Raw genomic sequence first — 14,148 nt, forward strand, 5'->3', positions numbered from 1 at the left:
AGAGAGAGAGCATGAGCGGCAGAGGGAGAAGCAGACTCCCTGCTGAGCAGGGAGCCCAATATGGGGCTCGATCCCAGGACCCTGAGATCATGATCTGAACTGAAGGCAGACGCTTAACCCACTGAGCCACCCAGGCACCCTGATAAGATGAGACTCAATAAAAATGGTTGGCTAGAGGAAAAGGAGGTAATGGAAAGGTTAAGGATGGAAGTCAGATTTCTCTGAAAGTATTGAATTTTATATTTTAATTTATTAAATGTTCTTCATAACTAAAAATTCATTTAAGCAAAATCTACTTTTATTTAAATAAAATTTTACTTTATTATTTACTTAGACAACATCTATTTTTTATTTCAATAAAATTTAAGGCATTTTATTTAAATGTCTTCAGTAATTTTAAAACAAGATTTAATTGAAAAAAAAAAAAAGCAATGTCTGAATATTGAAAAACAGATGGACGGAGCTGCATGTCGAATTGGTGGCATATAGGGAGTCCTGTAATGTGCCAGCCAGACACCCTTCAGAAATGAGGGACGTAATCCACCAGTCACTGGAAGTGCTGTGGACAGACAGATCTCAGCTGTCAGTCTTTTTTTTAAATTATGTTACGTTAGTCACCATACATTACATCATTAGTTTTTGATGTAGTGTTCCATGATTCATTGCTTGCGTATAACACCCAGTGCTCCATGCAGAACATGCCCTCTTTAATACCCATCACCAGGCTAACCCATCCCCCCAACCCCCTCCCCTCTAGAACCCTCAGTTTATTTTTCAGAGTCCATAGTCTCTCATGGTTCGTCTCCCCCTCTGATTTCCCCCTTCATTCTTCCCGTCCTGCTATCTTCTTCTTCTTCTTCTTTTTTTTAACATATAAAGTATTATTTGTTTCAGAGGTACATGTCTTTGATTCAACAGTCTTACACAATTCACAGCACTCACCATAGCACATACCCTCCCCAACATCTATCACCCAGCCACCCCATCCCTCCCACCCCCCACCACTCCAGCAACCCTCAGTTTGTTTCCTGAGATTAAGAATTCCTCATATCAGTGAGATCATATGATACATGTCTTTCTCTGATTGACTTATTTTGCTCAGCATAACACCCTCCAGTTCCATCTACGTCGTTGCAAATGGCAAGATCTCATTCCTTTTGATGGCTGCATAATATTCCATTGTATATATATACCACTAGTAAGTAGAATTAAGTCACTAAGTCACCTGGCTGGGGATATGGTAGGCCTGATAATGCAGGAAAAGGATGATGTATTACCCCAAGGAGCTCAGGATCCAGGGGAATCCACATGATGACAGAGTAAAAGGGACTATATCCCGGGAGCTCAGGATCTGGGTGAGTGCACGTGGGACTTAATTCTGAGGACACTGGATCTGGGGAGACAGAATACAAAGTTGAACAAGGGAGTTTAATTTTGAAACACTCTCCTGGGATTTAACAACCTGACAAGGATCTCAGGAGATGGTGCAAACATGTTATAGAATGGCTTCATAAGCATGGAAAGTGATGACCCATACTCAATGAAGGAAAGGTGCCAGAATTGCCATGGAAGGCAGTAGAATAAGAGATCAAAAAGTTCAAAGAAGTGAGCATGCTAGAGTGGATATCCTATGTAAGCCTTGAAAACCCACCAGGCAATTATATTCCACGGGAGGGACCAGAGGACAGACCATTTACCAAAGTAATAAGGAAGGTGCTGGTGAGAGGGGTACCCAGAACCATTAATAAATTCAGTATTGGCTCTCCTCTATAGATCAGATTGATGGTAGGAGATGCTGACACAGAACTGGGCTTCCTGATTATGGTGAAGATGTCAGGATGGCCCCACCTCCCTCATACACACAATAGAGGCTAGATGACATAACTTAATCATCAGAGGCCAGGTAGATACAATGATCATAAGGAGCAGCAGAGGCAGAATGGAAGGAAGGGATCTATAAGAGTTATAGTAATGGTTAGTCTCCAGCCAATGCATAGGTTGAGCTGCTGCTGCATGGCCCAAGGTCCCAACATAAATCACATTGTTAGTGTAGACTATTGCAGCATAGCCCACGGGCTCCCAGTAAACAAAGACAGGCAGTTCATTCCAAGGGCTTAGAAGTTACCTTCCAGAAGCTGAGGGAGAAGGGCCAACTTTTTTTTTTTAGACAAGAAAGAGTTCATTTTCTCCCCAGCACTTTTCATCCACACACTCCTCCATGCCTCCGTCATACCAACTTCAGACCGAACTGGGTGTCTGGGCATTGCTGGAGAAAATCTCTCAACTGTGCAGGTTGAGGTGACTTTAAATTCTGTCTTCAACCTCAATCACCTCTTCAATGCAACCAAAGTTTTTACTTGTTTTGCCAAATCTTCATGCTATTCTCATCCCTCCCATGCCTTCCTCCCTCAGTTTAAGCATACTTAGTCCAAGGTCACAAGCTGGGTTTTCTTCATACCTAAATTCCATAGGATGAAAAGTTATCTGCATCCAAGCTTCTGTTACTTTTTTTCATTTCAAAATTAGAAGAGCAAGTGAAGTTCCTCCTATTCGAGGCCATCATTCCATAGATACTTAGCCCTTTACCCTTCAATTTCCCTTAGGATCTTACTTCATTGGTCATCTCTTTTCTTAATCTTATCTTTCAGCAAGTTCCTTGCTGTCACACTATAGATACACTTAGGCTTCTGTGATCCTCACCCTGCTGCAATATCTCCCTTGATACTTTGTATTCCTTTAACTTCTGAGCAATTTCTTTCCTCAAGGTCTTATTGGAACTTCTCAAAAGAATAGCAGACCTTCACTGCTACCACTTCATTTTCAATTATAGTTGTTAAATCAATTACCTGATGTTATCTCTGACAAATGCCAAACCTATCTTACATTAAAAATAAAGATATTTCCTATAAGGAGAGTTTTCTTTTTTTTTTTTGTTTATTTATTTGACAGAGAGAGACACAGGGAGAGAGGGAACACAAGCAGGGGGAGTGGGAGAGAGTTTTCTTAAAAAGCTTTCTATTCTACCTTCTTCAAGCTAGAATATTCTATTCCTAGTGGTCTACTTCCTGATCTCCCTCATTCACTCCTCAGTCCACTGCAATCTTGATTTTGCCTACCACCCTTCACCAAAATTGATCCCATAAAGGTTACCCCTAGGTGCCAAATTCCATTGTCATTTTTTCAAGTCTTTTTTGAAACGATTTTCTTGGCTTCTATGTTGCCACACTCACCTGGGCCTGTTCATTCTCTCCCTATCTTCCTCTGCCTATTCCTTAGCATTGCTCTTCCCATCACTTGCCCTTAGCCCTCTGTTCTTTTATGCATCACCTTGGATGACTCCATCCTCTTTGAAGGTTTTCAATAACATTTATATGCCAATGACTCCCAAATTTATATTTATATTCCAGTCTTGTCTATTGAGCTTTACTTTTTTAAAAGATTTATTTATTTGAGAGAGCGAGAAAAAAAAGAGTATGCGTGTGTGCATGCATATGCACACGCAGGGGCAAAGGGAGAGAAAGCATCTCAAGCAGACTCCCTGCTGAGCACAGAGCCTGATTTTTTGGGGGGTGGGGTGGGTGGAGGGGCTAGATCTTACAACCCTGAGATCATGACATGAGCTGAAATCAAGAGTCAGACACTCAATCAACTGAGCCACCCAGGCACCCCTACTGAGCTTTAGATTCAAATGTATGCTGGCTGGAGGCACACTGTTATTTCTGCCTCTGCTTGTCTAAGACTGAACACATCATCCTGATTCTAACCCTGCTTTTCTTCAAAATCTCTCTGAATTAGAAGACCCCTAGTCACCTGGTCACCCAAGAGAAACCTGGGAGTCACTCTTGGCTTCTCTTTGTGCCTGTTGTCTTCCTCCAAACTATTCTCCACATTGCTGTCTGACCTCTTCCAATCCCCCCTCTTTTTTTAAAGATTTATTTATTTATTTGAGAGAGAGAGACACAGTGAGAGAGGGAACACAAGCAGGGGGAGTGGGAGAGGGAGAAGCAGGCTCCCCACCGAGCAGGGAGCCCGATGTGGGGCTCGATCCCAGGACCCTGGGACCATGACCTGAGCTGAAGGCAGACGCCTAACGACTGAGCCACCCAGGCACCCCCTCTTCCATTCTCTTTAATTACATCTCTTGCCTCTCTCAACCACATATCCTTGGCCTGTTTCAATCTACATATGCATTTATTTTGCTATTTATTTTGTGGCTCCATACCTTTTTACAAATTTCTTTTGAAATGCCTTTTCCCACTTCTTTGCCTATTGAATTTCTATTTATCCTTTGATTTTAGATTTTCATTCTGCCATCGTCTATCATATTATTTATTATTCTGAGCCTTGGATCATCTGTTAGGTATGCCTTATAGGGCTATAGTTAAGTCGCTGACACAAAGTTGTTGAAATGGAGAGGGTGACAGAGTACTAGAGCATCCTGCTAGAAACCTGCCTCCAGGTTTAACATTGATCCTCTAACTAATAATACTCACACACAGTTGTTCATCCACAAGTGAAACACCTACCTGCAATTTTATCCTTCCCAAATTTCATTTTGGGAAATTTACCTTGAGGGACAGCATGTTTCTAAAATAAAGCCATACTATATTTTCCCTCTTCAATATTATGAGGCATTGATGTTACAAGTAACAGAAATCCAATCCTTTTTTGGATTACTTAGAAAAAAGTAATTTTTTAAAAGATTTTATTTATTTATTTGAGAGAGAGAGAGAGAGCATGAGCAGGGGAGAGGGGTAGAGAGAGAGGGAGAGGCAGACTCCCCGCCGAGCAGGGAGCCCAATGTAGGACTCGATCCCAGGACCCTGGGATCATGACCTGAGCCGAAGGCAGACACTCAACCAACTGAGCCACTCAGGCGCCCCTAGAAAAAAGTATTTTATTGTAATAATTGAAAAAGGAGCATAAAAAATGGGTTCAGGCATGTCTACCTTCAGGGTGGAAAAAATTAATTTCAATCAATTTGTAAACCTCCCCCCTACCATAATTTTCTGGAGCTGACCTAATTTCCAGGGGGGGCTTGAATACTGCTTAACTCATCTGCTCCTTAAGCCATTTGTACACCAGGACTTCATTGTCGTATCTGGACTTCCATCATTAGTACCCAAAAGTTGTTGCTAAGATTTGTCTCTTGCACATCAATTTGGTCCCTTAGATCTAAAGGCTCTCTTCAATATTCTCCTGCCAAACTTGGGGGACAGAGGATGGGAGTTAGGATCATGAAAGTCTTTCTGCTGCATCTGGACCACCCCCAGGCCAGAATTCTCCTTCATAAGGCTGTTTCTAACCTGGTCTGCCTAAATGAATCATGCAGTTGTTTCTGACATGGAGTTAAGCAGAGAACAGCGCCCCTTTGCTTTTAGGTTTCTCAGACCTACTTAGAGTCTTCCCATCCTTTCTAGCATTCAGAGCACTAAAAATAATCTTTTAAGAATTCTATTTAACTTTCAGTATTGAAATCCATTTAAGACTTTCCATAAACAGTTGTATTTGGGAATTCTTCACACCCAATGAAGATTAATTAAAAACAGATTCATGCACGATCATACATCGGAAGTCATCTTCCATCCAGATGCTAAAAAAGAAACCCCAATGAGACTATGAAAAACATAATACATGCATAAAACATATTAAAAGTGAAATACCTAAAATGTCTTGCTCCTCCAACAACTTCAGTAGGAAGTGAGTGCTTAGTAGAGCAAATGTGCTATATGTTGTGAGTGAGCTAGCAGATGACTATTTATTGTTCCTGTCTATACATCAAACTCTAATATTTTGACTATCACAACTACTTTGAATAAGAGAAATCTAATAGTTACAGTTTCAAACTTATTCTTTTTTTTTTTTTAAAGATTTTATTTATTTATTTGAGACAGAGAGAATGAAAGAGAGAGAGCACATGAGAGGGGGGAGGGTTAGAGGGAGAAGCAGGCTCCGTGCGGAGCAGGGAGCCCGATGCGGGACTCGATCCAGGGACTCCAGGATCATGACCTGAGCCGAAAGCAGTCGCTTAACCAACTGAGCCACCCAGGCTTTATTCCATAAGTTCAGATCTATGATAGTGATGTTTTGCTTGGGTCTTAGGCCAAATATTTATTTTAAAACTAGGCTATTCAGCTTTCAACTCAGATGTTCTGAGCTCCTCTAAAATATTACCTCCTCCTTAACTATTTCCCTGTGGAAATAGTAAAGAAACGAATGTTTTCCTTCACTAGTTGTCTTCAGGACCAAAACTTCCCCGTTTTCCCTCTGATTAATGTGGACATTTATATAGTTTCTGGGTAAGCGTGGCTCTTCTCTGCTGGCTTCTTTTGATACCCCTGTCCCACCCCTTCCCATCCTTTCTAGAACGTCTTCTGTCTTGGATCTTAAATTCCTCAGCCAAGCTAGATGTTAATTTCCAAGGCCCTTCCGCTCCTGACATACTTGGGACTCGTGAGGTCTCAGGAAACGGACTTGGTGACAATGACCATAAACCATAAGAAAAAGACCTCTAAAAGCCTAGAAAATTAAGCAATCTGTCCGTTATATTACAATCTTTTGTAATTTTCAGAAAGCATCCTCGTATTTCTGGAAAAATTCTTTAGTTCAAAGGCCAAAGATAAGACAAAGACGGACCTGCAACCAGTGTGCACGCCTTATTTTTAAATTTTATTTTTTTTAAACTGTGAAGTAAATATAGACCATATGGTAGAAAATTTACAAAATAAAGACCCCCTCCCCCCTCCCCCCACCCCCCACCCCCCACCCCCCACCCCGCCTCCATCCGAATGCAGAGAATTCATGTGGAGGGATTCCTCCGGGTTTTTCTCCCGCTCCCTCTCGGCTCGCACCTCGCAATTTTTTTTTTTTAAAGATTTTTATTTATTTATTCATGAGAGACACAGAGAGAGAGAGGCAGAGGGAGAAGCAGGCTCCCAAGGTGCAGAGAGCCCGATGCGGGACTCGATCCCAGGACTCTGGGATCATGACCTGAGCCGAAGGCAGACGCTTAACCATCTGAGCCACCCAGGCGCCCCGCACCTCGCAACCTTGACTCAGGCGCGCAGCCGGAACCGCAGCGCTCGGGGCGGCGCTACCGCGCACGGGTGCGCCGTCGCTATGGTAACCGCGGAAGCCAGGGGCCTGGGGAGCGGTGAGTCGGGGTCCCCGGCGGAGGGCCGCGGTGGGTGCTCGGGGTGGGGTCGCGGGAAGGAATGGGCGTCTCCCCGCGTGGCCGCTGGGGCTGGAGCCGGAGGGGAGTGGGCGTTCACCCCGGCGTCCTCCGGCTTTGCTTCTGCCCAGAGCTTTGCAGAGCGGGTCCCGCCCCGCGGGCAGCCTCGGGGATCCCCGAGGGTCCCGGAGGGATTCAGGCCGGAAGGCGAACTCCGGGGTCCAGAAGCGATGGGTGTGCGCCCCGCCGGGCCTCCTGGGACGCGCGGTGTGGCCGCCACTCTCTGTTTGCTCTTCTTCAGGCCTTCCTCTGTTTAACTCCCCGGGGCCCAGGGCTGCCCTTTAGGGCCCTCTCCTTGAGCTGGGGACTTAAAATCCTCAAGGGACCACGTTTTTTGAAGAAGGAATTCAATTAGCTTAAAAGCCCCTTCAGATCTATTCGTCATAACTTCGAGCTTGTCTGCCTCCTTGCCCTTTATGTTTCGCATGACCTGGATTGCCGTTTTCTTCTCTTTTTAAGACTCCTACTACTCCATGATGGGTGTCCCCACTTCTGGGAAGCCTTCTCCGAACCTCCCCGCTGCGAGTCTAATTTAGCTGTCCAGTGTCGTTACTCTCAAAGCGCTCTTTGCTTCTCTCCATTGTATCCCTTAGCTCATCGTCATTGCTGATTTACTGGTGGCTCCCCCACTGTGGGGAATAAATGGCCTATGGGGTAGGACCATGGCCTCTGGGATGTTCTATTAGTAGTTCCTTAGCAACCTCGAAAGAGTTGGCACTTCATAGTTAAAAGGAAGAGTTTGTAGACCTGCTTTATTTCCAACACGAATTCAGACTGCTATGCCATTCTGCCTTCATAGTTCCAACCCTGTCTCTCCTCTCCATGCTTACATTCTCTATGAACTTTTGGCTATAGGCACCTAGGTTGCAATTTTGATTTATAACTTTTATGGGCAAAGAAAATGTAATTTATTTATTTATTTAAAAATTTTTAAAAAGATTTTATTTATTTATTTGAGAGAGAGAATGAGAGAGAGAGAGCACATGAGAGGGGGGAGGGTTGGGAGGGTCAGAGGGAGAAGCAGACCCCCTGCTGAGCAAGGAGCCCGATATGGGACTCGATCCCGGGACTCCAGGATCATGACCTGAGCCGAAGGCAGTCGCTTAACCAACTGAGCCACCCAGGCGCCCAAATGTAATTTATTTTTGTTGCTAGTTTCTTTTGGGAGCACTCACTCATTGATTATTAGGAAAAAAAATAATTGAAACGTTCAACTGGTTTTAAAGTTTAGACCGATCTGTAATTGGCTTCTTTGTCTAATGTCTAATTTCTCTTATACAAAAATACTTAGGTTCTCAGATAACTTCTCCCCTGATTCTCTCCTTGAGATGGTGTCCTGGTATGTGGATATATGTGGATTCACAAGATTTTTGGGAAAGTGTTCAAGGTCCCGTTGTCATGTTTGGGGTCATGTACCTTGTGAACAGATCTCTCCTGGTTTGATCAGTGCCCTGAACCTTCTTGTGACTTCCTTTACACCCTGGTGGGGAGGTTTAACCCACAGGCCTCCCTCCCTACAGAACTTCTTTACCGTGCTACAGCAACCATGTGGGGGCAAGGGCCCCTGCAAGACTCTGCCACTTCTGGATCTCATCCGTGTCCTATAACAGTGGTCCTCAAATGTTTTGGTCCCAGGACTCCATTATACTCTCAAAAAATTACTGATCCCAAAGAGCTTTCCTTTATGTGGGTTTTATCTAGCCATACAGTAAGCATTAAAAATATACTGAGAATTAAAAACATGTTTATTAATTCTTTTAACAATAACAAAAGTAAGCCCATTTTATGTTAAATATAAATTACATATTTCTCATGGAAGGTAAGTATTTTCTAAAACAAAAATATTAGTGAGGAAGTAGAGTTAAACATTTTCAATATAGGGGCGCCTGGGTGGTTCAGTCGATTAAGTGTCCGACTCTTGATTTCTGCTCAGGTCATGATCTCAGGGTCATGAGATCCAGCCCCATGTTGGGCTCTGTGCTCAGTGGAAAGTTGCTTGAGATTCTCCCTCTCCCTATGTTCGCTCTCTCTTTCTCTCTCTCTCAAATAAATCTTTTAAAAAATTTCAATATATAGAATATTGATAACAGGGAGAAAGGAAAAGCTATGTTACTATGATCATCCTATTAGTACTTATAGTCACAGTAAAAATACTTCAAAATATTTTAAAACTTCTATGGCTATAAGAAGAAAAAACCATAAAGAATAGAATTCTTTGCTCTATCTCCAAAAGACAGTATGATGAAGGACACAATCAGCCGTAGACCACCAAACATGACAGGAGAGTTTACTTTTTTTTCTCCTGATTAGATGTCTTTTAAAAGGCAGGCCTAAAGATAAATGCCCTGGAAGACTTCACTTTGTCCTTTTATTTCAGAAAGGCTGATCTCATTTAGTCTAGATTTGGACTAGAATAGTCTTGAAGGTTTGACCATAGACCACGGTGGCTTAAGTCCTAGGACTTTGTCCTAGTCCAGTGGTTCTCAAAGTATGGTCTGAGGATTCCCCAGGGATCCTTAAGACATTTTTCAGGGAGTTCACCAGTAAAGCTATCTTCATATTAATTCTTACACATCATTTGTCTTTTATTCTCATTCTCTCACATGTTATGGTGGTTTTCTGGAGGCTAAATGACAGGTGATACCACAACATCACACGTCATGGCAATGAAAGCAGAAGCAGGTTTTTGAACCCATCTCTTTTCTGTTAAGCCAGACATTAAAGGGAATTGCAAAAATGTAAAATAATACCACTCTTCTCATCAAATTTTCCTTGTAAAATATATTTTTTATAAGCTATATATATATATTTTAAAGATTTTACTTATTTATATGACAGAGAGAGAGCACACAAGCAGGGGGAACAGCAGAGGGAGAGGGAGAGGCAGGCTCCCCGCTGAGCAGGGAGCCCGATGCGGGGCTCGATCCCAGGACCTTGGGACTTTGACCTGAGCCGAAGGCAGACGCTTAACCGACTGAGCCACCCAGTGCCCCCCATAAGCTATATTTTGTATGTTAACATGTAACTGTTTTAAGATGAATTAATAAATATTTTAAGGATTTCTAAGTTTTAATTTCTAATATAGTAAATGTTTTTTTCTAATATGGTAAATATTGATAGATATAACCCAAATAAAAATTTGGGGAGCTTTGAGTATTCTGGCCTGAATCATATTTCCAGATTTGATCTAGTTTATTTACAAATCTCTGAAATAACCTGGGACCACACTGATCTCTAGATGCAGAATAATCTGTCTGTAATCAAATGTTTGGTGGTGGTAGAACAGAAAATAATTTACTCACACCTTGTGTAGGACAACTGTGTATTAAAGAAAAAGAATAAGTAATAGTATTACCATCTTTTATTTCACGAATGCTTTTGCTGGAGGAATGATGATATGATGATGATAGGTTTTGCTTCCTGAGTGCTCACCATGTGCTTGGCATATGCATCATCTAATTTATTATTTCTTATAACAATCCTATAAACTAGGTCTAGAGTTACTCCTACAAGAGATTAGGTAAATCACCCAGTATTATGCAGCTAATAAATTGCAGGATTGGATTGTAAACTCAAGTCTTTCTGACTCCAAAACTCCCATTGTTCTTGACTGTGCAGAAAAGCAGTGGGAATTGCAAGGTTGATGTTAAGAATTATTGAATACATACATTTCAAGAATTGTGGTAAGTCTGAAAGTGACACAAGAGAAATGTAAGGCTTGATCCTTGCCCCCATCCAGTTTATAATCTAATTAAGTAGATGTCTTCTATACTTGAAACAAATAGAAAATAATGTAATACCATCCTTGGTACGGTATGTTATGGACTATATATAATGGCCTTTGAGGATCATAGGAGGGAGAGGCCCATGTGAATTCTAGAGAGGAGTCAAGGGAAGCTTTAGGAAGAAAATAGGTTTATAGGTTGGCCTAAATAGGATTTGGATAGTAGGAACGGAGGAGGAAAGAAACATTATTCTAGGCCTAGTAATAGGAATATGTATGAGATGTAAATAGGATTTTCTCAGTATCTTCAAGGTCTCATGTCTGGGCCCCCACTAGGCCGGCGAGAAAAGGCATTTTAAGCATATTCTGCCTCTGTTCTCTAAGGTTTAAATATGGATATCTATAGTAGATATGTTCCAGAAGATCACAATGTTATTAATAGGGTGATGAAACCATTTATTGTGTGATAGAGGATGCTATTAAAAATTACAGCAGGGGAACAGATGTAACTGGAACCACCCTGGGTCCATTGAAACATATGTCACCCAAGCTATTAACCATAAACACCTGCTGTCTAACTTCTGTTAAATTCTCTCTTGTCGATTTCCTGGTATAGTTCCAGAGAGGTTATTCAAAACTAATGTTTTTTCACAGTGTGGCTTGTGCCCCAATAGCGGATCATGAAATTAATTTGGTGGGTTGCACCAGCCTTAAAAAATGTAATGGGAATAGGCACGCCTGGCTGGCTCAGTCGGTAGAGCATGTGACTCTTGATCTCAGGGTCCTGAGTTTGAGCCCCACGTTGGGTGTAGAGATTACTTAAAAAATGAAAAATTAAAAAAATACCTAATGGGAATAAAAACTTCAGTATATTACATGTAGTAAGGATAAATAGTATTTTGGTTAATGATATACATGCAGGTATACCCCATATATGCAATGTACCCAGGACAAAAGTGTCCAAGTCTCCATTACCACTGCCAATAAGTTATTTGGTTGGTTACCTTATTAGTAGAAGATATATATATGTATATATATATTTACGTATATAAAATTGAAATAAGATATACACTAATATATACTATATAATATAATAAAAATAATTTATACTATATGTAATACAATATATTAAGCAATATATATGTATTTGGACAGGACATCCACCTCCTCATGGTCTAAATTAGCTGTGCAGGCTCTAGTCATTATGCTTGCAATCCAGTGAGAAGGAATTATACTTTCCTAGAAGTTGTATACTACATGACTACTTACATCTTAGGTCTACTATTTGGACATATGGCCACATCATGCTGCAAGAGAGACTGGGAAGTAGTTTTATCCCAATATAAATATAGGTTTTTAAAAAATGTGTGGTTAAAAAAAAGAGAATTGGGTTCTGTTCCTAAAGAAGGGGAGATCAGATTTTAGGGAAGACAGCTGTGTCTGAGTACTATAACAGGGGCTCGCATGATCATGAGGAGCCTGGAAACGAGCAGGAACCAAGGGAGCTCTGGAGGGTCAGACCACAAGAACCACAGCATGTTCTCATAGCAGGAAGTTTGATCAGTACACCCTTGCTGTCACCTTGATGAATGGCCTTCAACTAGCCTCATGTTCCTGTGTCCCTTGTTCAAGTGTCAAGATCCTGGTCATTTATTATGAAAGCTAAAAAACTTAACTCACAGATACAGAGAACAGATTGCTGGTTGCCAGAGGTGGAGTTAGGGTAGGTGAAATGGATAAAGAGGGTCAAAATGTAAAAACTTCCAGTTACACGGTAAATATGTTTTGGGAATGCACTGTACAGCATAATGACTATAGTTAACAATACTGCATTGAATTAAATACGATACTGTATTGTATTTGAAAGTTGCTAAGAGATTAGATCTTAAAAGTTTGCATCACAAGAAAAAAAGTTTTGTAATTATGTGAGGTGATGGAGTTAACTTACCGTGATAATCATTTTATAATATATACATAGATCAAATTATTATGTTGCATACCTTAAACTGATACAATGTTATATGTGAATGAGAAAATGAAATGATTAAAAACAACAGCAGAAAAAGTGTCAAGATCCTAGGATTGAGCACCTGATTGGCAGAGCTAATTTATATTCTTGTTCCCAACCTTGTGCTGAGATGGAGAGGAGGAGGATTTTGCCTTTGGCTTATATAGTGGGAAGTTAGCTTTATCTTCCACTAGAAATCTCTAAAATGGAGATAGGGATTCTTTAAGAAAGTGTGTGTGTGTGTGTGTGTGTGTGTTTGTGTGTTGGGAGGGTGGAAAGTTAGATGCTAGCACTCAAAAGGATGTTTTTTCCATGTTTATTCTGTAAAATGAAGGGAATTAAATGAAACAATTTCAAAGATAAGGTTTGGGCCAAATCTTATGGTGGAGTCATGGCTGATTGGCTAACAACTCCCATTCCCAACCCCATCTACCTTGCTTGCTTCTATTATAAAGGCAGGAAAATTGAGAAACTTGCTTTTTTTTTTTTTCTTCTTTTAAATGTAGGGATACAATCTGGCCTTTGTTAGGGCTTGTCAGGAAAGATTTTGTTTTGCTTTCCTTTTAAAAAGGCATAGCTATCCTCTGGAGGATTCCCTCTTTTTCCTGCCACAAATGCAGATGTGATGCCAGGAGTTATGATAGCCCTCTTGTCACTAGGAGGCAATAGCCATGATGATGAAAGTCTTACACACTATGATGGAATAGAAAGGTAGAAAGAGCTTGCATCTATATTTTTGAGCTGCTGAACCATCTCCACCTTTAAATTTCTTGTTATGTGAAAAAATAATCTTTTACTTTTAAAAGTCAATCTTACTATTTTTCTGTTATCTATAATCAAAGAATTCCTAACTTCAACAGCTTACAAGTATACACGTTTAGTAAAGGTAGAGATTAATGTAGGGTTATGCAGATAGAGATGTTATTCTTTTTTTTTAAAGATTTTATTTATTTATTTGACAGAGACAGAGATAGCGAGAGCAGGAACACAAGCAGGGGGAGTGGGAGAGGGAGAAGCAGGCTCTCCGCAGAGCAGGGAGCCCGATGCGGGACTCGATCCCAGGACCCTGGGATCATGACCCGAGCCGAAGGCAGACGCTTAACGACCGAGCCACCCAGGCGCCCAAGATGTTATTCTGTCTAACTAGATTGCCCTTCCTTCTGACTTCTGAATGACCAAATCTTG

The sequence above is a fragment of the Mirounga angustirostris genome, unplaced genomic scaffold, assembly GCF_029215605.1.
Source record: "Mirounga angustirostris isolate CCGP_5_RB_7025 unplaced genomic scaffold, mMirAng1.0.hap1 SCAF_6, whole genome shotgun sequence".
Taxonomy (NCBI): domain Eukaryota; kingdom Metazoa; phylum Chordata; class Mammalia; order Carnivora; family Phocidae; genus Mirounga; species Mirounga angustirostris.